Source organism: Phocoena phocoena, chromosome 16, assembly GCF_963924675.1.
Source record: "Phocoena phocoena chromosome 16, mPhoPho1.1, whole genome shotgun sequence".
In the NCBI taxonomy this organism is placed as follows: Eukaryota; Metazoa; Chordata; class Mammalia; order Artiodactyla; family Phocoenidae; genus Phocoena; species Phocoena phocoena.
Window position 1 is genome coordinate 53913379 of NC_089234.1, and position 23989 is coordinate 53937367.

A 23989-nucleotide genomic window follows, 5' to 3' on the forward strand; every position below is an offset into this window, starting at 1 on the left:
TAGCCAGCTCTGTACGTGGTGATGTGAAATGATCACCATTATTAATCAAGGTGTAGTGCTGTGTGTATGCTAACTTCGTTTAAGAAAATGTACAAATTTAGTGCTGTATACACACACACACACACACACACACACACACACACATACACACACACACACACACGCACCCATCCCTGGAATGTTAAACAAGAAACTGGGTAACACTGGTTGCCTCTGGAGGGGAAAACTGGAATAGAAATGAAGCTCACTGTTTATATTTGCATCTCCTGCCACATGCATGTATGCCAATTTAAAAAAACAACTTTAAAAAAGGCCCAATTCAGGTGGGGATTTCTGAGCTTACTTGAGGCCATGCTGTTCTTCCAAGATTTGAATAACACACAGGGTCCATTCAGTGCAAGGCTGCCCGGCTCTGAGCCTGGGGTTGGCATTATTATATAAATATACCGTGGGACTCGGACCTGAAGGGACCGCTAAGGTTCCCGGCCTGGGGCAGGACCGCAGGCCAGCCTCAGCCCGCTCACAGGGTGATGGTGCTCATTCCCAGAGTTCCCTGATGATGCCCCCAGGACTCCATCTTCACCTCTCCCCAAGAGACCACCTCCAGTCTTCTCATTTTTCTCCCACCATTTCCTGCCTGAAATAGCTTCGCGTCTGCGACCCACTCGTCCTTCTGAGCTCTCTTGGGAACCAAAGGCCCCAGGGGTGATTGGAGAGCACAGGGCAGTAGCTCTGCCCCTCCCCCCCCCACACCTCCCCGGATGGGTAACACTTGGGTGTTCTGGACAATGGAGACGGGATGCTGATTCCTGTTAAATTTCTCTCTTCCATTCTGCCCATCGTCCCTCTAGCCTACTGAGACCTGCCATCCTGACCAACATCAAGCATCTTAGCACTCTCTCTCAGCTTTCTTTTATATCCACCGATTGGGAAAGCATGGCATTTGCGTTCTTCCAGGCGAGTGATACAGAAAGAGCACTCCTGAACTGTCGCTGCCGACCAATTCCCAGCCCGACATCAGCCCACCCAGGACCACGCCGGTACAGGCGTTCAACCAGCTACCAGGCCACCTAACTCTACCACAGCCCGACACCTGTTTCCTCATCTTGTTCACAACAGTACAAAGAGGGCCTCCATCAAATGAGAATGCTAACACGTCACCCCGGGCCTAGAGCCCTCCAGCTTATCCGTCTAATAATCCCCAGGAGAAAAGCAAAGGCAGCCGGAGAGCCTGGTTCGACCTTCGGATGCCCTAGTGCCCACCTCGCCCCTTCCCAACGACCACATGTCCCAGATCAGCACGCAACTCTGACTCCCAATATCTACAGCCTTCCCCGCTTTTTTGAAAATTAAGAAATCTGCTCATGGCCCAGTCTTTGGGTAACTCTGGCCTCCAGTGTTTCGCAAAAGAGGCCACCAGCAGGGCCCACTGTCCTTGGTGAAGTCGGCCTGGCACGCTGGGGTGCTATATCCTGATTCAGAGGGGAGCTCGGGCAGGGCTTGGAGGGGAGGGCCTCATCTTCCCCTCCCAACTCTGTCCAACCCTCACCCTTCACGACAGAAGGGAACTCCCTGGGTTATAATCCAGCAGATCTGCTTTCTCCGTGGCATCTACGAATATCACACCTTCTGTGATGACCAATGCCTTCCTCCTACTTCTGCCCTTTAAGAAAGAAAAAAGGTGCCTGGGTGGGATGCTTCACACAGTGGACAGGCCGGGATTCTAACAGGCTGGGCACATCCCCGTTGGCTCTGGTCAGAGCACTCTGTCTCGGGACTCACTGGAGAGGGCCTCCAAGTGCTGCAGGCAGCTGGCCTCTTTGGGGACTGCTCCAGTTCCTAGAAACCAGCCTGCAGGGAACTTCCGGCCTCTGGTCCCGCTTCTCTTGGGGCATGATGCAGCACAGATACCAACCTTCCTTCCTCACTGGGACCATCGACCTGCACCTGTATGCCTGATTTCATCCAGCTGTGGCCCTCTCTGGCTAAACTGGTGCTTCTCAAACTTCAGTCTGCAAAACAATCACCTGCTGGACTTGTTTTAACCCAGATTGTTGGGTCCTGCCCCCACAGTCTCTGCAAGCGTAGGTTTGAGACTTGTCCAAACACGCTGATGCTCCTTGACTCTGGACTACACTTTCTGTAGCACCACTTCATCACACGTGAGAATCACCTGGACAGCTTGCTAAAAATGCCGAGGCTTTTTTTTTTTAGAAAAAACACATGACTTTATTATTCCCAGCACAAAGGGCAGGTCTTTGCAAAACGAGGGGGCAAGTTCTGGCGGCAGGGAGGAGTCCCCTACTTGCCGGCAATAAGCGGGTTCCGCAGGACCACAATGACCGAGTCCCCACGCAGGAACATTTTTGAGATGTAGCGGTCCTTGTTGACTGGCTTGGACTTCTTCTTGCCCTTGCCGCTCTTGGGGACTTCGGTCCACATCTCCTTCACGTTCTCCAGCACCATGTTGCAGTGCCTGTCGAAGGCCTTCACACGGCCCAGGAGCTTCTTGTTGTTGTGGCAGTTGATGAGCACTTGGGTGTTGTTCTTGACCGACTGGGTGAGCATGGAGAGTGGCCCTGTGTTAAACTCCTCCTCCTCCCGCTTCTGCAGCTCCTCCGGGGTCATCTCACTCTTGGGCTTGTTGAAGAGGCTCATGTTGGCGATGGTGGCGGCCGCACTCTCAATGCCGAGGCTTTGGCCCCAATCATTCTGGGCCATTCAGTCTGAAAAGGGTCCAGGAATCCGAAATATAAACAAGCATCCCGTTCCCACTTCCAGGGATTCTTTTTAATTTATTTATTTTTGGCTCCGTTGGGTCTTCATTGCTGCACGCAGGCTTTCTCTAGTTGCGGCGAGCGGGGGTTACTCTTCGTTGAGGTGCGTGGGCTTCTCATTGCGGTGGCTTCTCCTTGAGGAGCACGGGCTCTAGGCAGGCAGGCAGGCTTCAGTAGTTGTGGCGTGCAGGCTCAGTAGCTGTGGCTCGCGGGCTCTAGAGCGCAGGCTCAGTAGTTGTGGCACACAGGCTTGGCTGCTCCACAGCATGTGGGATCTTCCTGGACCAGGGCTCGAACCCGTGTCCCTTGCACTGGCAGGCGGATTCTTAACCACTGCACCACCAGGGAAGTCCTGCAGAAGTTCTGATGTAACTGATTCTGTGCTCCACACTCTAGGAAACAAACTTTCCTTTAAGGTACTTCGACACTTTCTAGCTTATTCTATCTAGCCTTTATTCCCAGCAGTAAATTCTGAGGATAAACACCAAACCTGGGCATCCCAAGATCCCATAAGACCAAGCCTCAGTTTCCTAGGTGAATGTTGAAAGCATACAGCAGGTACATAGGGGGCTTCTCAGGGACCGTAAAATGGCCTGTTCCCTAAAACTGTGTACATGTACACAAGAATACCATTCAATTTCAAGGGCCCCGCAAAGGCCCTAGCCAGAGTCCCAAACACAGGAATCTAGAAATTGTTGTGTTGGGAGAAGAGGCAAAATCACCCAGAACAAGAGGCACCTCACTACCCTGACCTAGCCACACACCCCATAATGGGGAGTCTTCTTGTTCCCCCAACCCCCACAGTGGGAGATGGCAATAAGGGCTGGGCGATGCACTATGCACACCTTCTGGTGTCCTGCCTCACTTCCAGGGACATGGAGGAAAAAGGATGGTGGCAGGGCCATGCCTCACACAAGGATATAGCACTGTCCTCCCCAGAGGGCCAGGTGGGGACACAGCTCACAGCGGGCTAACACTGAGAGGAGGCAGAGACCTGGACGCGTCTCCCAGGGCCAGAAGTTGCATGGCCGTGAGACCTCCCGCCCCAGTGACCAGCAGCAGACCAAAAGGGCCTGGACTAGGGTGGACGCTTTCGTGGGATGACCCCTCCACCGGCCTTCCCAGTCTGGGGGCTAGAGTATTTATTTGTGTTAGTTTTTTAACATTAAATCCTCAATCTGTGTTTATGCAAAAATTTAAATGTAGAGTTTAAACCATGAAGCTCAGATGATCCTTGCTGATTTCTTTTTAAAAATAAAAGGAGGGCTTCCCTGGTGGCGCAGTGGTTGAGAGTCCGCCTGCCGATGCAGGGGACACAGGTTCGCGCCCTGGTCCGGGAAGATCCCACATGCTGCGGAGCGGCTGGGCCCGTGAGCCATGGCCGCTGAGCCTGCGCGTCCGGAGCCTGTGCTCCACAACAGGAGAGGCCAAAACAGCGAGAGGCCTGCGTACCGCAAAAAAAAAAAAAAAAAAAAAAAAAATAAAAGGAAAAGAAGACAAGCTACAGAGTGGAAGAAAATGTTTAAAAAGACACATCTGATAAAGGACTGTTATCCAAAATACAGAAAGAACTCCTAAAAACTCAACAATAAAGTACACCTGAAACTAACACCACATTGTAAATCAACTATACTTCAATTAAAAAGAAAAAAAAAAAAAACTCAGTTAAAAAATGGCAAAAGACCTGAACAGATATTTTGCCAAAGAATACATACAGATAGCAAAAAAGCATATGAAAAGGTGCTCAACATCATACATCCTTAGGGAATTGCAAATTAAAATAACAATGAAATACTACTACACACCTATTAGAATGGCCAAAATCCAAAACACTGATGACACCAAATGCTGATGAGGATGTGAAGAAACAGGAACTCACTCATTGCTGGTGGAAGTGCAAAATGGTACAGCCACTTTGGAAGGCAGTTTGCAGTTTCTTACAAACTAAACATACTTACTCTTAGCATATGATCCAGCAACAGCACTCCTTGGTATTTACCCAAAGGAGCTGAAGACACACATGGACACAAAAACCTGTACATGGATATTTATAGTGGCTTTCTTCATAACTGCCAAAACTTGGAAGCAACCAAAATGCCTTCAAAAGGTGAATGGATAAATAAACTGTGGTACATCCAGACCACGGAATATTATTCAGCAGTAAAAGAAATGAGCTATCAAGCCGCGAAAAGACAGGGAGGAACCTTAAATGCATATTATTAAGTGAAAGAAGCCAGTCTAAAAAGGCTATGTACTGCACGATTCCAACTGTATGTCATTCTAGAAGAAGTAAAACTGGAGAAGTTAAAAAATCAGTGATTACCAGGAGTTAGGGGGAGGAAGGGATGAATGGGCAGAGCACAAAGGATTTTTAAGACAGTGAAGCTATTCTGTACGACACTAAAATGGTGGATCCATTAGTCAAAACCCATAGAATGTACCACACTAAGAGTGAACCCTAATGTAAACTATGGACTTTGGGTGATAATGCTGTGTCAATATAGGTTCATCAATTGTAACTCTGACGTGGGGTGATGATAGTGGCAGAGGTGGTGCTGTGAACCTAAAGCTGCTCTAAAAAACAAATCACATTTAAAAATAAAAGGAATACAAACACACTGTAGGGAAATTCAAATGGAACAGAAAGGCACAAAGTTCATTCTCCCCTCTAATCCCCTACTCAAAGGTCGCCACTGAGCAGTTTCCAAAGTATAATTCAAGACAAAACACACACACACACATACACACAAATGTAAATGCATACATGTATGCATATACATATACAGTTTATGTATGTTCCTGTATACATATATGTATAATTTTTTTAAATACAAGGAAGAAATTTGCTTATCTGCAAACTCTCCTTGCTCCAGTGCAAAGCTAGGTTTGGGCAGGCTAAGGTGTAACCAGTCAGCCACATGCCTTCCTGGCCCACCTCCAGTACCTGGCTGCTGGGAGATGAAGGATTAGCCAGCCCTGAGCCGGTCTGAGCAGCTCCTGACCGCCATACACTGCCCATCTCTCCAGGGTCATTGCTGAGAGGCAACAACCCAGAGCAGAGCGCAAATGGGGCCCAAAGCAAGACTATTTAAGGTAGTCAGTTCCAAGAATGTTAATACGGAAAAGGTCCCCGATCAGTGACCTGGAGCCAGGCCCTCACCTCCCCAGACCTCGGGTGTGACAGGGGGCTTCACCTCTTGGGGCTCTTCCTAGTTGGATTTTAGGACTCCTGAAGGGAACACCTCTTCAGGTTTTCACCCCAATCCTAGATTTACAGACTTCCTAAATGCCTACGCTGGAAGGCAACTTGAAGATTATCTAGTTTCTAACCACCTTGGTTTTGGAGCCAAAATATGCCAGGGACACCGTTTACTTATGTCACAAACACACGGGGAGAGGGTCCAAGGTAGAACTCAGCCTGCTGGGAGCAAAGCCTGCCTACCTTTCCCTAAGAGGGTCATACTGCAAAACCTGTGACCATTTCAACCTAGGCTGGGCTGGCTTGTTTGGTGGTCCCAACCGGTCCTGCCACTGGTGACCTAGTTTAAGACTTCCAAGGACAGTGCAATGACTGCTTTGAACTGCGGTCAGCCAAGGACATTCCTCATGGCCAGGAGGTTCCAGAAACACTCAGGTGCCTCGGCTCCCACCACCTCCCTCTCGCCATACCTACAGGGACAGGAGGAGAGAAGCCTGGCACAGCCCAAGCTCTGCCACACACAGTCCTTCAAAGTCGTGCTCAGGTCTAGCCTGGACTCCCGTCTCCAGCTCAGCCTTGCCAAGCAAAAACAGGCAGCATGATGTAGAGCTCCGTGCTTCCTGAACTGTGTTCCCCGACACCAACTTACATCTTATGAGTTGAGAATTCACCAGGTGCCCAGTTAAAAAGAGAAAGAGAGGGCTTCCCTGGTGGCGCAGTGGTTGAGAGTCCGCCTGCCGATGCAGGGGACGCGGGTTCGTGCCCCGGTCCGGGAAGATCCCACGTGCTGCGGAGCGGCTGGGCCCATGAGCCATGGCCGCTGGGCCTGCGCGTCCGGAGCCTGTGCTCGGCAACGGGAGAGGCCACAACAGTGAGAGGCCCGCGCACCAGAAAAAAAAAAAAAAAGAGAGAAAGAGATTAGTTGTCCAAAAACTTTGGAAAACGCTGCCTACGACATCCCCTTCCGGAAAAGTGCCAATACTTAACAGGATAATAAAGGCTCTGAGAAGTCCTGTAACAAAGGTGCCTGCTTAACTTTTTCCCTCAATTTCCCAAACTTACTAGGCAATAATAATAATAGTTAACATTTATCGAATACTTATTATGTACTAGGCACTGTGTTAAGTGCTATACATGGAATAGAATTTTACAACAACTCTATAAGACAAATACTAAGATTATGATCTCTGTATTAGAGATAAGGAAACTGAGGTATGGAGAGATTATACAAGTTGCCCTAGGTTACAGCTAGTAAATGATAAGCCAGGATTCAAGCCCAAGCAGCCAGGCTCCAAGGCTCAGGACTTTTACCCCTACGCTGTACTTCCTCACATGGCCCACCAACCCCAGACGCTAGTATTTCAAAGACCAAAACTTTAAAAACACTGGTTGGTGGAATACAACAGACTTTAGGAAGCAGGACACCAGGTTTCCCCGTGATCCCGAGCATCTCACTAAAGGCAGTCTAGGGTGGTGGGAGGAGCATGAACTCTGAAGCCAGATGTGGCCCAGGCTCGAATCCCAGTTCTGCTCCCTAAGAGGTGCGTGGTCTTGGGCAGGTTATTTAACCTTTCTGGGCTTCAGTTTTCCACATCTGTTAAATGTAGATAGTAACAGTTTAACATCAAATATGTTCTCATGATATCATTTAACCTCTCATTGTATCAGTTTCCCCAACATAAAATAGCAAACAGGATTAGAGGGTCCCAGAGGACCCTGGGCCATTTGACGATACACAGGATGAGAAATGTGGGAGCAGGGAGGGCACAGGGTGGAGAGCTGGGGGTCAGAACAGTGTGAAGAAGGGCAGAGGACAGGAGCAGTAAAGTCAGCTGGTTCCTTCTCCCACACCAAGCCCAGTGCAGCAGCAGATCCTGGACGGGAATGGCTGTGTTGGATTTTCCAATCTCCACGAGAAGAAACCACCAACAGGAAACTGGCAGTGTTTTCTTTCCATCCCTGCTGCAGGCCTGGGTGCCCTGGAGGCTTGGTCCAAGCTCCAGGAAAAAAAGGGGGTGGGAGGGATGGAGGAGGAAGCACCTTTGAAAAGGCCTTTGGAAAAGAAACCTGCCCGGGAGCAGGGCCTCAGCCTGCACAAAGCTCCAGCCCTGCCCGCACCCAGGAGCCTGCTGTCAGCATGTCCACCCTGGGATGGCCCTGATAGAAACCATATTCTCTGCTCTCAGTTGCCTTTCCAGACCAGGTCGTGGGAATGCAGAAGGAGTGAGGAGGGGGCGAGGCAGGAGGGAACACTTTCATGGAAAAGTACCTGCAGGCAGACAGGGAGATTCACAGCAGGTCTCTCTACTAACTCCTCCACGGCACAGCCCTGGCAAACCTGGGTCACTCCAGCTCATCGGGAGAGACCCCTGTGGCAGGTGCCCATACCAAACAGGCTTCAGGAAGAGCCAACACTTAACCAAATGCCAACCCTGATTCAGGATTTCTGAGGACTGGAAAGCAGCCACAGAGGAAGCAGGTGAACCCAGGTATGGTGTCAGTATTTGGCTGACAACCAGGCCCAAGACATGACGGGGGCTCAGGCTGCGGTTCTTGTAGTCGCCAAGGTTCTTGTGACAGACACAGCGGCAGTGAAAGAAAAATCCCCCCACCTAAGTCCAAGGTGTGGCCAGGACCTAAGGAAAGACCCCCTTCCCCTTGCCCAAATATGGAAACCGTGGTTTGTTTCTAAGAGCAGCTCAGGCTTGGGGAGGCAGGCCTGTGTCTGTCAGTTTCACCACTTCCGCGTGGGGAAGCTGCTGGCAATCACACCACCTGATCAGAAGGGGCTCCTCGGGACTAGCGGATGTAAATCAAGCACAAGCCCCAGAGCACTAGAGGCCTCCTGGCTGTCCCAGACTTAGCGCTCAAGTCCCTGCATTTCCTGCAAACTCCAATCCAAGCGCTGTTCCTCCAGGATCGCCTGGGCCCACAGGGGTGCACCTCACTCCAAGCTCGGTGGCAGGTACTGTCTGCACAATGAACCCGTCAGAAGCTCAGCTGGAAAGGAACTTGGGGAGCTCCTCCTCTGAACCTCTCCCTTGTCTGGGTGGGGAAGGGGAGGCTGGGTGGCTCATCCAGGTCACACAGCCTAAGCATCACCAACACTGGGTCTCATAACATCCAACCCCAGGTCCTCTGTAGGTCCTTCTACCACCTCCAATTACTCTCTTTCCCACACTCTAAACCAGTGCCCCCATCTTTGCACAACCCACACTTCCCCATCCAGAGCTCTGTCATATGAATTTTACCCACGCCCACACAGCCTTGATAGAATCTTCTAACACTGCTGCTGGGCAACCAGGGAGAGACACAGGGTCCAATGACAATGGTTCCAATTCTAGCTCTACCACTTGCTGGCCGTTTGACCTTGGGCATGTTGCCTAACCTCTTTGAGCCTTTCTTCTTAAAACTGGGGAAAGTACATTCATCTTACTGTGTGGTGCTGAGGGTGTGATGCACTGATACACGCATATAAAGCTATCCATCATGTAGCTTATTAGCATAGAGTAGGTGCTCAGTTAATTTTAACTTACTCCCTAAGGAGCATTAGCTTGGTAGGTAGGGTCTGGGTCCTAACTTCACCACTTGCTGTGTGACATTCACAGGACAACTTAACCTCTCTGAACCTCCAAGCTGTCTGCCCACCTACCTTGAAGTTACTGTGAGGACTGAATGAAGTAAGAACAGGGAAGACCTCTGTAATGTAAGGAGAGTTTTCTCCACTCTGTGACCAATTCAGCCAGTGTTGTACCCTCCCAAGTGGTCAAAGAGGACAGGCTCTGATGTCTGGAGAGGGGAAAAAGGGTCATCAAAGATCCTAGACAGACACCCAAACTTATTCAGTGTCTACCAGGTGTCTAGCCCACACAATGAGGGTAGTACCTAACCAATTCTTACGGTCATGGGTGCTTCAAGACAATTTTGAGAAAGGGAAAGGGGAGAGGGGAGGGCTTTTCAAAGCCAACGATCAAGGCACCATCAGGTTCCTTGTAGGTCTGTCAAAAATATTCCCAACAGACAGACTGCACCTTGATCCCCCAGAACTGGTGACTATGTTGCCCTACATGACAAAGGGGCTTTGCAGATGTGATCAAGGTTACCAACCTTGAGATGAGTAGTGTATCCTAGATTATCCAGGTGGACCCATGAGTCCTTTCCTTGCTATGTTAAGGATGAAAGGAAAGGATGAGGAGAAATAAAGATGAAAAGAAAGAGATAAGAAGCTTGAGAGGGATTCCATCCATGCAGGACGGGCGCCAGGATCCAAAGAATGCAGACGGCCTCTAGAAGCTAGAAAAGACAAGGAAACAGATTGCCCTCCAGAGCTTCCAGAAAAGATATTACCCTGCCAACAAACACCAGGAGACCCGTGAGACAAAACCGTATGACAGTAAAGTAGTGTGCTAAAATGGGGCAGCCACAAACAGTAGGGCAGTTCCTCAAAAAATTACACGTACGACCTAGCAATTCCACTTCTGCATACGTACCCAAAAGAACATATTTGTACACCAGTGTTCACGGAAGTTATTATTCACAGCGGCCAAAATGTGGAAACAACCCAAATGTCCATCAACAGATGAATGGATAAGCAAAATGCAGTATATACATAACAGAAGAGTATTTGGCCTTAAAAAGGAAGGAAATTCTGACACATGCAAGAATATGGATGAATCTTGAGGTCATTATGCTGAGTGAAATAAGCCAGTCAAAAGATAAATACGGGGCTTCCCTGGTGGCGCAGTGGTTGAGAGTCCGCCTGTTAATGCAGGGGACACGGGTTCGTGCCCCGGTCCGGGAAGATCCCACATGCCGCAGAGCGGCTGGACCCATGAGCCACGGCCGCTGAGCCTGCGCGTCCGGAGCCTGTGATCCACAACGGGAGAGGCCACAACAGTGAGAGGCTCACGTACCGCAAAAAAAAAAAGATAAATACTCTGAGTCCACTTGTATGAGGCACCTGGAGTAGTCCGATTCAGAAACAGAAAGTAGAATGGTGGTGCCGAGGGCTGGGGGGAGGGGAGAGTGGAGTGGGGGGTTAGTGTTTAATGGAGACGGAGTTTCAGTTTGGGAAGATGAAAAGTTCTGGAGATGGATGGTGGTGACGGTAACACAATAATATGAATGTACTTAATGCCACCAAACAGCAGACCGAAAAATGGTTAAAATGGTATTAAAAAAAAAAGCTGTGTGTTTTAAGCCACTAAATATGGATAAATTGCTATAGCAGCAATAGAAAACAAGTACATACAGTGACCACTGCTTCTCTCCTTCCCTCCAGATCTTTCCATGGTGTCCTCTTTGAAAAGCCTCTCTTTGTATAAGAGATCAGTGCACAAGTCTACCTCAGTCAGCAAGAGAAGCAATAAACCAAGACCACAGAAAAAACCATTCCACCAAGAAGGGAGGGACCAGGTGCTCACGTCTCCTACATGTCTGGGAATAAGAGCTCACTCAGTAAAGCTTTGCTTGCTTGTATTATTATCAGTCAACAAAGTCACCGTGGTTAGACCCAGGGCTTGTGAGTGGGTTCCCTATGCCTGGCCAGGCACACCCAGCCAGCAATGCAAATGCTCTTGGGAGGGGAAAGGTGGGCAGTGTGATGTTCGGGTTGGTGGGGCAATCAAATCACACCCAGCTATTTGTAATGAGGTGGACGGACCTAGAGTCTGTCATACAGAGTGAAGTAAGTCAGAAGGAGAAAAACAAATACCGTATGCTAACACATATATGTGGAATCTAAGAAAGAAAAAATGTCAAGAAGAGCCTAGGGGTAAGACGGGAATAAAGACAGACCTACTAGAGCATGGACTTGAGGATATGGGGAGGGGGAAGGGTAAGCTGTGACAGAGCAAGAGAGAGTCATGGACATATATACACTACCAAACGTAAGGTAGATAACTAGTGGGAAGCAGCCCCATAGCACAGGGAGATCAGTTCAGTGCTTTGTGACCACCTGGAGGGGTGGGATGGGGAGGGTGGGTGGGAGGGAGATGCAAGAGGGAGGAGATATGGGAACATGTGTATATGTATGGCTGATTCACTTTGTTGTAAAGCAGAAACTAACACACCATTGTAAAGCAATTATACCCCAATAAAGATGTTTTAAAAAAAAAAAAAAATCACACCCAGCCAGCCAAAACCAAGCAACTGGGACACCAGAGATCATTCTGCCCTAGAGATGACTCAGTTCATTCCCACCCACCCCACCCCGGCTCCTATTTCACAAGTGGAGAAACTGACAACCAGAGAGTAGAAGTGACAGGCCAAGGTGACACAGCAAGATCCTCCCAGGGCTGGCTCAGGACCCGCCCACTTCCTGCTCCCAAGCCAAGGGCCCACTGTCCAAAAGGCAGGACCCAAGCCAATTGCTGAGTTTTCACAGCATCTTTAGAGGGAGGTTCAGGTTTTGTTGAGCCTGAAGCCTATATAATTTTAGGGGCCCTTTTAAGACCCTGGATGCAGAACACTTTCTTGCAAATTCTACAAAACTATATGACTTTGTGAATTCACTTGCAGGGCCTCTCCCACAGCCTTGCAAAGGCCACACGCAAGTGACTGGGGGGGTGGGGAGGCTTCAACCTGAAGGTTAAGTTTCATTAGCTTAACACTAGTTCCACCTCTGGGTTCAGAGAGGCACCCAGTGCTGGGCTAGACTTCCCTGAGCACAGGAGGAAAAAACAAAAGTTCTGGCCTGCACCAGGCTTTCCCTCTAGCTGGGGAGATAAACACAAAAGAGCAATCACAGGAAAATACCCACAAAATGTTTAAGAGCCACTCCCAGGCAGAATGGAGATTAAGCCTGAGAATCAGGAAAGGGCTCTGAGAGCAGAGAGGAGGAGGGAGGAGAGGTGGGAGGCATGGTGTCTAGGAAAGCGGCTTCTCTCTGATGGATGGGCCTTGGCGAACCCAAGGCTCCCCTGGGCATCTCTCCCTCATCTGTTAAATGAGTGAGCCCGCAAGGGATCCGTGGTTGTCAATTTGTGCTTGCCCAGGACCTGGGGCTCCCTGGAGGTTTTGTAGTTCACAAACATTTATTTTGCTGTGGGGAGGGGAGAGGTGAGGCCACAAAAGAGACTCTCCAACTTAAATTTTGTTTTAAATGGAAAAACAGGAAACCTGGCAACAAGGGTCCTACATTCCCACGTGGTGGCACACAGCTAGGGCTGCAGCAGCTGCCCCTTCATCCAGGATGCCTGTCTGTTTCGGCTGCCCACTGTCCCCACCAGGGCAGTCCCTGCAGGTACCGGTATTTGTAATGAAAGGAACAGATGTTCATCCAGGGCCCTGCCAGGCAAGAGGTGGGGAGAGGGGTGGCGCACAAGACTAAAGACCTAAAGGCAGCAGGGAGTCCCTGGGCCTCTACAGTCCTGGGGCCTGTTCAAATGCCTTTGGAAAGGCCCAGTCCCTTCAAACCTAGAAGACCTGACAGAGTATATACTCCAGCTCCTGGAAGCCCCAGGAAATCTCTCCTTCAAATAGCACTTATCAAGGGCTGCTCTTCCAATGGTGACCAAGTCCCCAGCCAGTCTTATTCAGCCGGAAGCTGAAAAGAAATCCCCGTCAGAATCTGCAGATCACCCTGGAGGAGAAGATGCTCTTTCAGATCTCAGGTGGGGCTGATCACTGTGCAGGTGGGATGCTAAAGCCTGCCAACCCGCCCTGGGCTGTGCCATGGCCAGAAAATGGAAGGTCCCTGGAGGTCTCTGTGTGATGGAAAGAATGCAGGAAATGCATGTCTGTAGCTCAGTCAAGCCAATACCTCAGCACTTTCCATCTTCAGAACTTCTGCTCAAACAGTCCCTCTACCTGGTCTGTCCTCCTATCTCCTTTGTGCCTTCCTTAAGCCTAAGTCAATTCCGGCTTTCCTTTTAGCCAGATGGAGCCCCGCTTCTTTCAGGAAGCCCACCTGATCTCTCCACCCACAACGATGATCTCCCCTTCTGGAACTTAACAGCACTTGGCCTAAAATGTTTTCTATGTCTTCTTAGTGCTCTAATAATACTCCCCCTTTTCCGGTACCTATGACAGGTATTAATACATATATTACCTCATTATGTATCACCTCATTAACCTTTGAAATGATCCTGCAAGAGAGGTATTATCACCTCAAGGGAACTAAGGCTCAGGGATAATTCTTGACAAGCAAGGATCACACACCAGACTAGTGCCCGAGCCAGAATTACTTTTTCTAGGCCTCCCAGTGAGAAAGTCAGTGCCCGGGCTATAGGACAGGCCTCTCCTCCCCTCGTCCACTGGCCAGTATGGGGCAGGGCACAGCAAGGTCCCTGACACACACCAATAGGACACCAGTGTACCCTGATTCATCTCTTTCACACCCTGGTGGCACCTGTCCCAATGACCTCTTCAGTCAGAGCTTCTGGTACAGAGGCTCCAGGAATTCTGGGGGCAGAAAGGACTGATCTAAGACATTCCCTCTCTCCCTCCCACGACAAGGTAGAACCTCAAGTTATGTGAGAGGGCGTATGAACATCCCCGACTCTGCTGGGGCACTGCCTCACCTCTGAGGTGTGGGTCACAGATGCCATCAGGCCCCAGGAGCAAGCCAGGGAGCCCCAGGGCCGCATTCCACCAGCCCTGACCGTCCTTTCCCAGGCACTGAACAAAAAGCCCATAGAAAGTGCTGTTAAACATTCAACTCCTCACTCACACCCATGAATTAGGAATAGCTGGAGCCCATGTCAATCATTAGCCAGACAGTGCCTCAGACTCTGCCCTCCGAGGGCTGGCACCTGGGGAGGCCCAGCCTGGAGAAGCTCTGGGCAAAGCAGGCTGGAGAGTGGCCACGGACCAGTGTCCAGGCCTGACCAAGGGGTTGAACTTGAGCAAGCAGGCTCAGAAAGACAGCTCTTAGAAATAAAGCCAGGCCTTCCCTGGTGGTGCAGTGGTTAAGAATCCGCCTGCCAATGCAGGGGACATGGGTTTGAGCCCTGGTCCGGGAAGATCCCACATGCCGCGGAGCAACAAAGCCCGTGTGCCACAACTACTGAGCCTGAGCTCTAGATCCCGCAAGTCACAACTACTGAGCCCACGTGCCACAACTACTGAAGCCTGTGCGCACCTAGAGCCCGTGCTCTGCAACAAGAGAAGCCACTGCAGTGGGAAGCCCGCGCACTGCAACGAGGAGTAGCCCCCACTCGCCGCAACTAGATAAAGCCCGCGCGCAAAAACGAAGATCCAATGCAGCCCAAGATAATAAATAAATTTAAAAAATACATAAAAATTATTTTATACTTTTATTTTTATTTATTTATTTATTTTTTTTTTTTTGCAGTACGCGGGCCTCTCACTGTTGTGGCCTCTCCCGTTGCAGAGCACAGGCTCCGGACGTGCAGGCTCAGCGGCCATGGCTCACGGGCCCAGCCGCTCCGCGGCATGTGGGATCTTCCCGGACCGGGGCACGAACCCGTGTCCCCTGCATCAGCTGGCGGACTCTCAACCACTGCGCCACCAGGGAAGCCCCATAAAAATTATTTTAAAAAAATAAAAATAATAAAGCCAATTCCCAGTGCGCTGGCATTTGGATTACACACGAATCCTACAATATCAGGGCTGGAAGGGGGGCCTTCAGGAGTTTCTTTGACTCAACCAGCTTGTTTTACTGAGGTGGGAGCCGAGGCCTAGAGAGCAAGGCCTGCCTCGGCTCTCAGGATCGGCTGGGACAGGACAAAGACTCAAGTCATGTTTCTCGACCTCCCTGCCGATGCATCGCGGCCCAGGCTGGCTCTCCGCCACTCACGCTTCTGGGCGCCATTCCACCTTCCTGGGCTGGAGAATGGACTTGGAAATGTAAAGGCTACCCTGGGAAAGACAGAATGAGAAAATGACTCTGCTGCCTCCTAATAAAGCCCCATATCATCAAGCCACAGAGAAAGCATCCTCTGCCCAGGGGAGGCCTCTGTGACATTGCTTCTCTCCAGGTTCACCCCCATGAGTTAACAAAAGCAGAGAGCAGGGGTTGGCAGCCTCTTGTTTTGATCTCTCCAGGGTATCAGGAGCCGCGCTGACCAACAGCCCAACTCAGTTCAGGGTTCAAATGGCCTCTGTCCCCAAGCTCTCCCGGAAATAGACAATGATGTGTCACACCTGGAGTTGATGAAGGTAAGTCGGGAGAAGGAAGCACAGTTAAGACTCTCTCCATCCCAAAGCTGGGTCTTGGAGGGACACCCGCCCCCGCATCCCGAGGGCCCTCTAAGATCAGGAGGTGACTCCAAGTGGCAGAACGAATGGCTGCCAGACCTGACTATTGGGAATGGCCTGGAAGCAGCGAGACCCTCAGAGCATGAGCAAAGTACCAGCAGCAACTTGCCCTCAGGATCGGGGCTGCCGCCCCCTGCACCGCCTGCTGGCTTGCCCCTGTCACAAGATACCATTCCTACTTCCTAACCCGAGGAAGGCTGGCTTAGCCAGTGGCAAAACCGACAAGCACAGGAGTAGTTTCAGACTGAGGACACCAGTGGGTGGTGTTCCAGAAACTTCAGTCGTCACCCACCTCAACCATCTGCCCCCTCTTGCTTCCATGACAGAACACTACCTGCAGCCTGGCACATGGCAGCCCCAAATAAGGACTATGTTTCCAAGCCTCCCTGGCAGCAAGGCAGGGCCCTGTCAGGGAGTCAGCTGTCCTGGGCCTTGCAGGTAAGGGAAGCACCCAGAGCAACACTGCCCAAGTGTGGTCCCCAGACTGGTCGAATCAGCACAACCTGGGTGCCTGTCATAAAGGAAATTTCTCGGGCCTCACCACAGACCCCCTAAATCAGAACCTTTAGGGGTGGGGCCCAGGAATCCGTGTTTTAACAAACCTTGCCAGTTATTCTTAAACATGCTCAAGGTTGTAAACCAAAGCCCTGAAGAATGCTGGGAGCAAATTTTCGTAAGGAGCCTCGTGCCTGGACAACCTCATGAAACAGACACTTATTAACTCTGGACTCCAATTTCTGGAGATAGAGAAACTCTTCTCTTAAATCATGGCCAAACCTGAATCCTAATGCAAGTGGGTGGGGAAGAGGAAGGAAGAGGAATGATGAGAAACTTAACCCAGACAGCAGAAATCAGGAAAGAAACAACATCCAAGTATAGTAAATAATAAACAGAAAACAAGACACAAGAAATAAAATCAAGACTATCTGGTATGCAAACAGTCTGAATTCTCTACCGAAGACAGAAATGACCAAATTCGGTTTGTTGCTGTTATCACTGCCTTCCGCCATGTCCCTGAACCCCAGTCACGTGCTGATTACAAGAGAAACACTTTTTTTTTTAAACGAGAAAGAAAAGTTTAAAATTAAGGCAAAGACATACTAGGTAAACACAAAGACAAACCAGAAGTGGAAATTAATATTAAAAACATGTTGAGGACTTTCCAATAATCCTGCCTCTGCAAACTGAGGGTTTTTTCCAACCATTTCTCAGCCATGTGGAAACACAAGACTTGGAAAACTACCCCCTAGGAATCCATGGTACAACAGGGCTTAGGCCATTCTAGTCCCTTGAAATAGTTTATGTGACTTAAAACACAAGCATAGAAACGAGTGTAAAACTTGTGGCCCAAGTCTTTATACCTGACATTTGGCCCTGGGACATTTTTGTGTACTGTTTTGTCATATCCCTTGGGGAACAGAGAAAGTACGCCTTGCCGCTTCAGATGAGGAAGGAAATGTAATTGCGAGTCACAGCCGTCCACCTCCTTGGACCTAAGGGATGGGGGGGAACAAAACACAAAGGCAGAGGAGTGGTACTCAGGCCCATCCCTGGGTGTTGCAGACAGATCTCCTTTTATCCATCCCTCCTAAAACCTGGCTATCATGGGGGCCACTGGGACAGGCAAGGAGGGGGAGCTCACAGTAATCCTGACTCAGAAGCAAGCGGGGGCAGTCTGATTACTACCTACTCTGCGTGAGTCTGAGTGGAAACTAAAGGATGCAGCTTACCCGCTCCCTGACTGACGCCTGCCTCCAAATTTCTGAGGCTTTCACTTACTGTCCTATAAAATGCACTTAGTTACTAATTTTAGGACTGTAAAGAAGAGGGGATTCTCCCAGATTCTTGGCGATATATGCTCCTAAAAAAGTTAATACAGATTTTAAGGCCAAAGGCCAAAAGCATTGAATAAGCAAAAGACAAAAGGTACAATCCACAAAGGTAAGCTTGATAAACCTGTATACACCAAACATGCATGCCAAATTCATAAATCCAAGACAAATATAAGTTGAGCTTGACTCAAAAAAAAGATTCAATAAGCAGGGATGCAGAGGGCAACCTCAAGATCACAGATGTATCTGAAGTCTGTATCCCACAGAGAGCACACGTCCATGAAACCTTTTCACATTGATTGTGTAGCTGGCCACAAAGAAAATCTTAATACAGTCCAACAAGAGATTTTCACTCAATAAAACTAGCAGTCAACATTAAAATATGACCATACCCCCCACAAAACTTACTCAAAAATTCAGGACGTTGCCTTCTAAAAAATTCTTGGATCAAAACTGATCTACAGAGTACTAGAAAGCAATGGAAAGGTGAGCATTTCATACAAAGGCCCATTGGCTAGAGTTGTACTCAGAGGAAAACGCTGAGCTTTATATACTTTTTTAATTAAAATAAAACACTAAAAATAAATGAACCAATTTAGATGTTAAAAGTAGAGCAACAGGGCTTCCCTGGTGGCGCAGTGGTTGGGGGTCTGCCTGCCGATGTGGGGCACGCAGGTTCGTGCCTCGGTCCAGGAGGATCCCACATGCCGCGGAGTGGCTGGGCCCGTGAGCCATGGCCGCTGAGCCTGCGCGTCCGGAGCCTGTGCTCCGCAGCGGAAGAGGCCACAACAGTGAGAGGCCCGCGTACCACACAAAAAAATAATAAAAATAAATAAATAAATAAAATAGAAGTAGAGCAACAAAATAAGCCAGAAGTAAAAAGAAATGAGTAACAATAAAGGTTGAAATGAATGACCAACAAACAGAAAAAAAAAGTAGGAATAAAAAAAGTTATCTACAAATAATTTCCAAATTATATGACATATATTTTATGAGATATATATATATATCTCCAGCATATCCAATTAGAATCCTATTCTTAAAATCTAATGAAGACATTCTACCTCACAAGGCCTGTAATCTGTCCCTGATTTAGAAAACTTAATATCATAAAAATGTGAACTCTTCCTTATAAATAAAACATTCAGTGACATTCCAAACAGGATTTTATAGATTGTTTACTCCAACACCATTTCAAACTATAAAAACAGTCAACAGTCTCCATACCCAGCAATGGGGGAAAGGTTGAATAAATTATTTTACATCTGTACTACAGAACAGGCAGGGGACAACCTAGGGCGGGTAGGGGTGGCCTCTGCTTTTGTGCTCCCAGCACAGGGCTAGGCAAACAGTGGATACTCACTAACACTGAGTTCAATAGAAATATCCCTTGTCACCCGCTTCCTAAAATAGCCGTGACCTTTTAGGTGGACACAGCAAGCTGATGTCTGCTATCACCAGCCCCCCACATACACACCCTTTTCCCCCAGGGATGCCACTCCCCAGGCTTAATCTGCCATATACTCCCTCTGGCTCCCTGTTATCAGCCTCTGAGTTTCTCCTTGTCCCTCACACTGTCCTCTAAGCCAGTCTCTCCCCAGCTACAGGTGTAAGAGGCTGGGGGCTCCTGACTTCCCTCTCATTTTCAGGAGTGATCCCTCCCCCTTTTTTCCTGCTAAGGCAGTGGGACCTTCAGGAGCACAAGCCCCTGGAAGACTAGACAGTCAGAGATCACAGAACCAGGAGTCAGCTACCTGCCATCTATCTGCCCACTCCACCCCCAGCGTCAAGACTCCTCACAGGCACACAACGAAGATATCAACACTGCCATTACCACCCCCCAACTGATCTCAAACCCCTTTTGCAAACATCACCTCACCAGACTGTGCAAACAACCACGTGAGGCAGGCATTTTACCACCCAGAACTCTGGGACTCTGTGTGGCTATGTGGCTTGTCCCAGGATACCAAGCACGGATGAGAACTCTGTCTCCTCACCCCTCCATTGGCCTCACCTGTTACTTTCTCACATCAGGAGCAAAGCCAGCTGTGGTTCAAGTCACTGTACATGCTGCACTGTCAGGATTCTCCCAAACACAAACCACCACGTGAAATCAGACCTTTATTTCATGGGGTACCCGGGCTCAGGGTCAGTAGGCTTAATACGGTACGGTTTCAGGGTTATTAGAAAGCGCCATGAATTTCACAACTCCTTTTTAAAATGCAAATTCCCAACAAGGAAACTTTGGTGTCTTCATTTCCCCTAAGAGCTTTTCTATTTAGGTAGCCCTCAGATTCCTGATGTTCTGCAGGCAATGGGCTCACAGGGTGCTGAGGAGAAAAACTCAGAGAAACCTGAGTCTGTTTGCTTGGCTGTGATTGTAAAATACACCTATACACAGAATCTTCCTCCAGTGGTCCCCATGGGGCAAGTATCAGGGACTTGCTTCAGGCTTAGCGGGAGGGAAAAGACGGCAGCTGAGAAGAGGAAGGAGCAGGAAGGAAGGGGAGCTCCACAAAGACCCTGGGTCCTCTGAACATCCAGCACTCGGCACAGATTTCATTTCTACATTCACCTGCCCACACAGGGTTTCCCCTCCCCGCCCAAGTGAATTCCCAAGAAAAACCCACACTCACCTATTCTGGCTCAATTCTCACTCCTACCACCTCAAACTACCCATCCTCCCAAAATCACGTGGCCAAGGCATCACTAATGGATCTTAGGTGCAGCAATCCAGGATGAGTCTTGACTACCATCCTTGCCCTGGAGACATAAAGGAGTCCAAAGCGACTCCCACTTGGCCTCTCAGCCAGTTCCTAGGCTCACCTCTCAGTCTGGACTCACTTCCATCTCACTCTCCCAAGTTGTTGGGTTTTCTTGGCCTATCCAAATTCAGCTTCCAAAGTCAAACATTTTAAGAACAGGGAAACCTTACTTCCCTGGCCTGCCTCTTTCACTTAGCTAATATCTACTGAGTACCGACATTCGGCAAGGTCCCTTCTGGATGCTGTGAGACCAAGAGACGAGTGAGAAATACCCCCCACCCTCCAGACACAGAGGACGGGGCAGAGAGAAGACTTGTGGCCATATAATTATTACTCCAATGCGAGTTTTGAGAAGTGATGCCAAAGGAGTGGAGGAGGGCTGCATGGGCTCACAGCATGTCTTGTCCCTTCCTGCTCCAGGCACCTGGATGGCTCCCAGGAGGGTGGTGAATAACACGCAGAACTGGGAGAAGGAGGGCAGAACAGCATGAGCTAAGACAGAGGAACAAGTCAGAAGGAGAGTAATTCAACTCGGCCCTTCAGGGCACGAAGGAAGTGATAGCTATTGTTATTATTACTGTTGACTCTTCCAGATGATTACTCATGAGCCAGGCCCTGCTGTAAGCTTTATGTCTATCCTGGGACACAGGGGTATGGTGCACCAGTCACCACCTGTTCAGATCAGTGCCTGAGCTGTATGGTTGTTAAGTATATTAACTCATCTAATCCTCACCATAATCCTGTGAGGTAGGTATTATTACTACCCCCCACTTTAAAGATGAGGAAATGAAGGCATAGAGACCAGTAAGAGGTGAGATTCGGGAGGGATGCAGGAGCCCAAGGTAGTGAGAACCCCACGCCAGGGCAACACATAGCCCTGGCACCTCACCTGGCCTCTCCTGGCAGGGAACACCCGGTAGCATGAAGAGTGCCTTGAGGGAAGGGGCCCTGTTAATCCTCCTGGAATCCCCAACAACTGACTGAAACAAGGAAGGAATGGAGGAGTATAATGAGAGCCAGTCCGGGGTGGGGGGGGGAGCAAGATAGCACACCCTACCTGTCCAGTTCCTGGACTCAGCCTGGCACTGACCTGTAAACTTTTGTCCCTGCCGTGGGGCAGGGCAGAGGCTCACCCCTCACAGAGCCACTCCATGCCCAGGTCAAAGCAGCAGGGAGCAAAGTGACGGCAGGGAGGGAAGGCAGAGCGGCGGGCTACCACAGATCCCCCAGGTCTGTCCTAAAACACCCAATCTCCGAAGAAAGGTCACTGATTAGAGGGGCAGGGACAGGAATGTGCCAGGCAAACTGTTCCCAGCTTGGGCTAGAACTGTCTAGCTTAGCTTCTCCGCAAAGTCTCAAGCTGATGAACTGCAGAACTCTCCTTTAGGCCAACAGATGCGTTTCTACCTTTTTAAATCTTCAGGGGACTGGGTGGAGCCCAGCGGGAGGTAAAAGTCAAGAATCCCTCCCTGAAACTGTAGCTCAAGGTTGAAACGGAGGAAAGGCAGCGAAGGTAAACACACAGGTGAACACAGCACCTGGGATAGATCCCGCATTCTCTCAGAGTGCCTTGCAAATCAACTCCAACTAGCAGCTCCCAGGAATTTCCGTCTTTCCAGTTCCGGAGGAAAGTTCCTGAAGGCAGCCTCCTCTGCTAGCTCTCCTCAACATAAGCCCTTCCCAGAAGGGTACACACACTCCCGAGAACTCAACGGGGTCAGAGGGGCCGTGGCCACCGGCCATCCCCACACCAGCCAGTCGCCTTCTTGTCGCAGGTTCACCCGGTCCCAATCCGGCCCAGGCCCTGAGCCCCGGACTCCGGCGGAGCAGCACAATCACGTGGCCCTGGCCACTGTGGGCCCCGCCTGTGCACCCCCCACCCCACAGGGAGGGCTCCCCGCCGTTGACCGAGCTGGGCAGCCAGGCCGACTCAGCCCGTCCGGGACCAGCCCGACACCTGCCCCCTTACGGTTACACGCCGTGTAACCAGGAAGCCGCAGGGCCGGACCGGGAAGGGGCGAGGAACAGTCCGGGGCCTTCCGGCGGGGGCCGCGTAACCCTGCCACCGCCCCGTCCCTTGCCCCCAGCAGGCCGGGGAACCCTCACTCACCTAGCCACTGGCCACCGGGGTGGGGGACCGCGAGGGGCGAACGGGGACGCGGGCAGCAGCGGCTCTCTCTGCGGGCGTCCCAGACGCGGCACTTCGGACCAGCCTCGAGTTATGTCCCACTCCCGCTCTCGGGGCTCGCTGGGCACTCGGGACCCGCGAGCTGCTCATCAGTCAGGGAGGGTCTGAAGGAGGAACCGTTGGGCGGAAAACTCCCCTATCCCGCCTCCCCAACGCGCCCCGGGGCGGAGCCGCGTGCGCCAGGGCGGGGCGGGCCCTAGGGGCGTGGTCTGCGCTCGGCCCCGCCCCCAGGTTAGGGCGGTCCTGGGCCCGCAGGCTGAGAGCATCCTCCCCGAGCAGGGGAAGGAAGCTAAAGGGCCTTCTGTCGCGGGAGGAGGATACAGCAGGCGCCTGGAGGTAGGCGAGGAGCCAGTACTCCCCACCGCCTCCCGCGACCGGTCCTGCCCTGCGCCGCACTCGTGGGGAGGGGATTTACCCAAGCCCCCACCAGCCCAGTGTACCTTACTTATTGACTGTGTACATTAAAAAGGTGACCCTCTCTACGTTAAAAAGGTGACATAACAGTATGGAAATGGAGATGCGGGTGGGAGAGTAGCTTTGTAGTGCAGAAACCGCGACCACCTACCTTAGCCAGATGATCAAGGTCAACATCAAGAATGTTAAATCAACAGTGATAGTATGTACCGATTGTGGTCTTCCTCACAAGTATACATAATCACAGTTTAATCGTGAGAAAAACATGAGACAAATCCCAGTTCAGGGATATTTTACGGAAAACTTGACCAGTACTCCTCAAAATTGTCAAGGGCATCAAAACCAAGGAAAGTCTGAGACACACACTGTCACAGCCAAGAGAAGCCTGAGGAGATGCGAAAACTAAATGTAACGTGGTATCCTGGATGGGATCCTGGAAAAAGGGCATTAGCTAAAAACTAAGGACATCTGAATAAAGTATGGAGTTTAATTAATAATAACGCATCAATATTGGCTCATTCGTTGTAGTAAAACATCATGCTAATAAAAGATAGTAATAGCAGAAACTGGAGTTTATGAGAACTCTATTTGAA

At 50.1% G+C, this 23989-nt stretch overlaps 1 protein-coding gene and 1 pseudogene across 1 annotated transcript in view; both read right to left on the bottom strand.

The window, feature by feature from the left end:
• Positions 1–23117, bottom strand: part of ANXA11 (annexin A11) — a 42442-nt gene extending 19325 nt beyond the window's left edge. Inside the window, exon 1 of the mRNA XM_065894854.1 lies at positions 22905–23117. The gene's annotated coding sequence lies outside the window, so the exon portion shown is untranslated. The remainder of the gene's footprint in view (positions 1–22904) is intronic.
• LOC136136413 (small nuclear ribonucleoprotein Sm D2 pseudogene) lies at positions 2302–2658 on the bottom strand (annotated as a pseudogene).
• Positions 23118–23989: the final 872 nt, after the last annotated feature.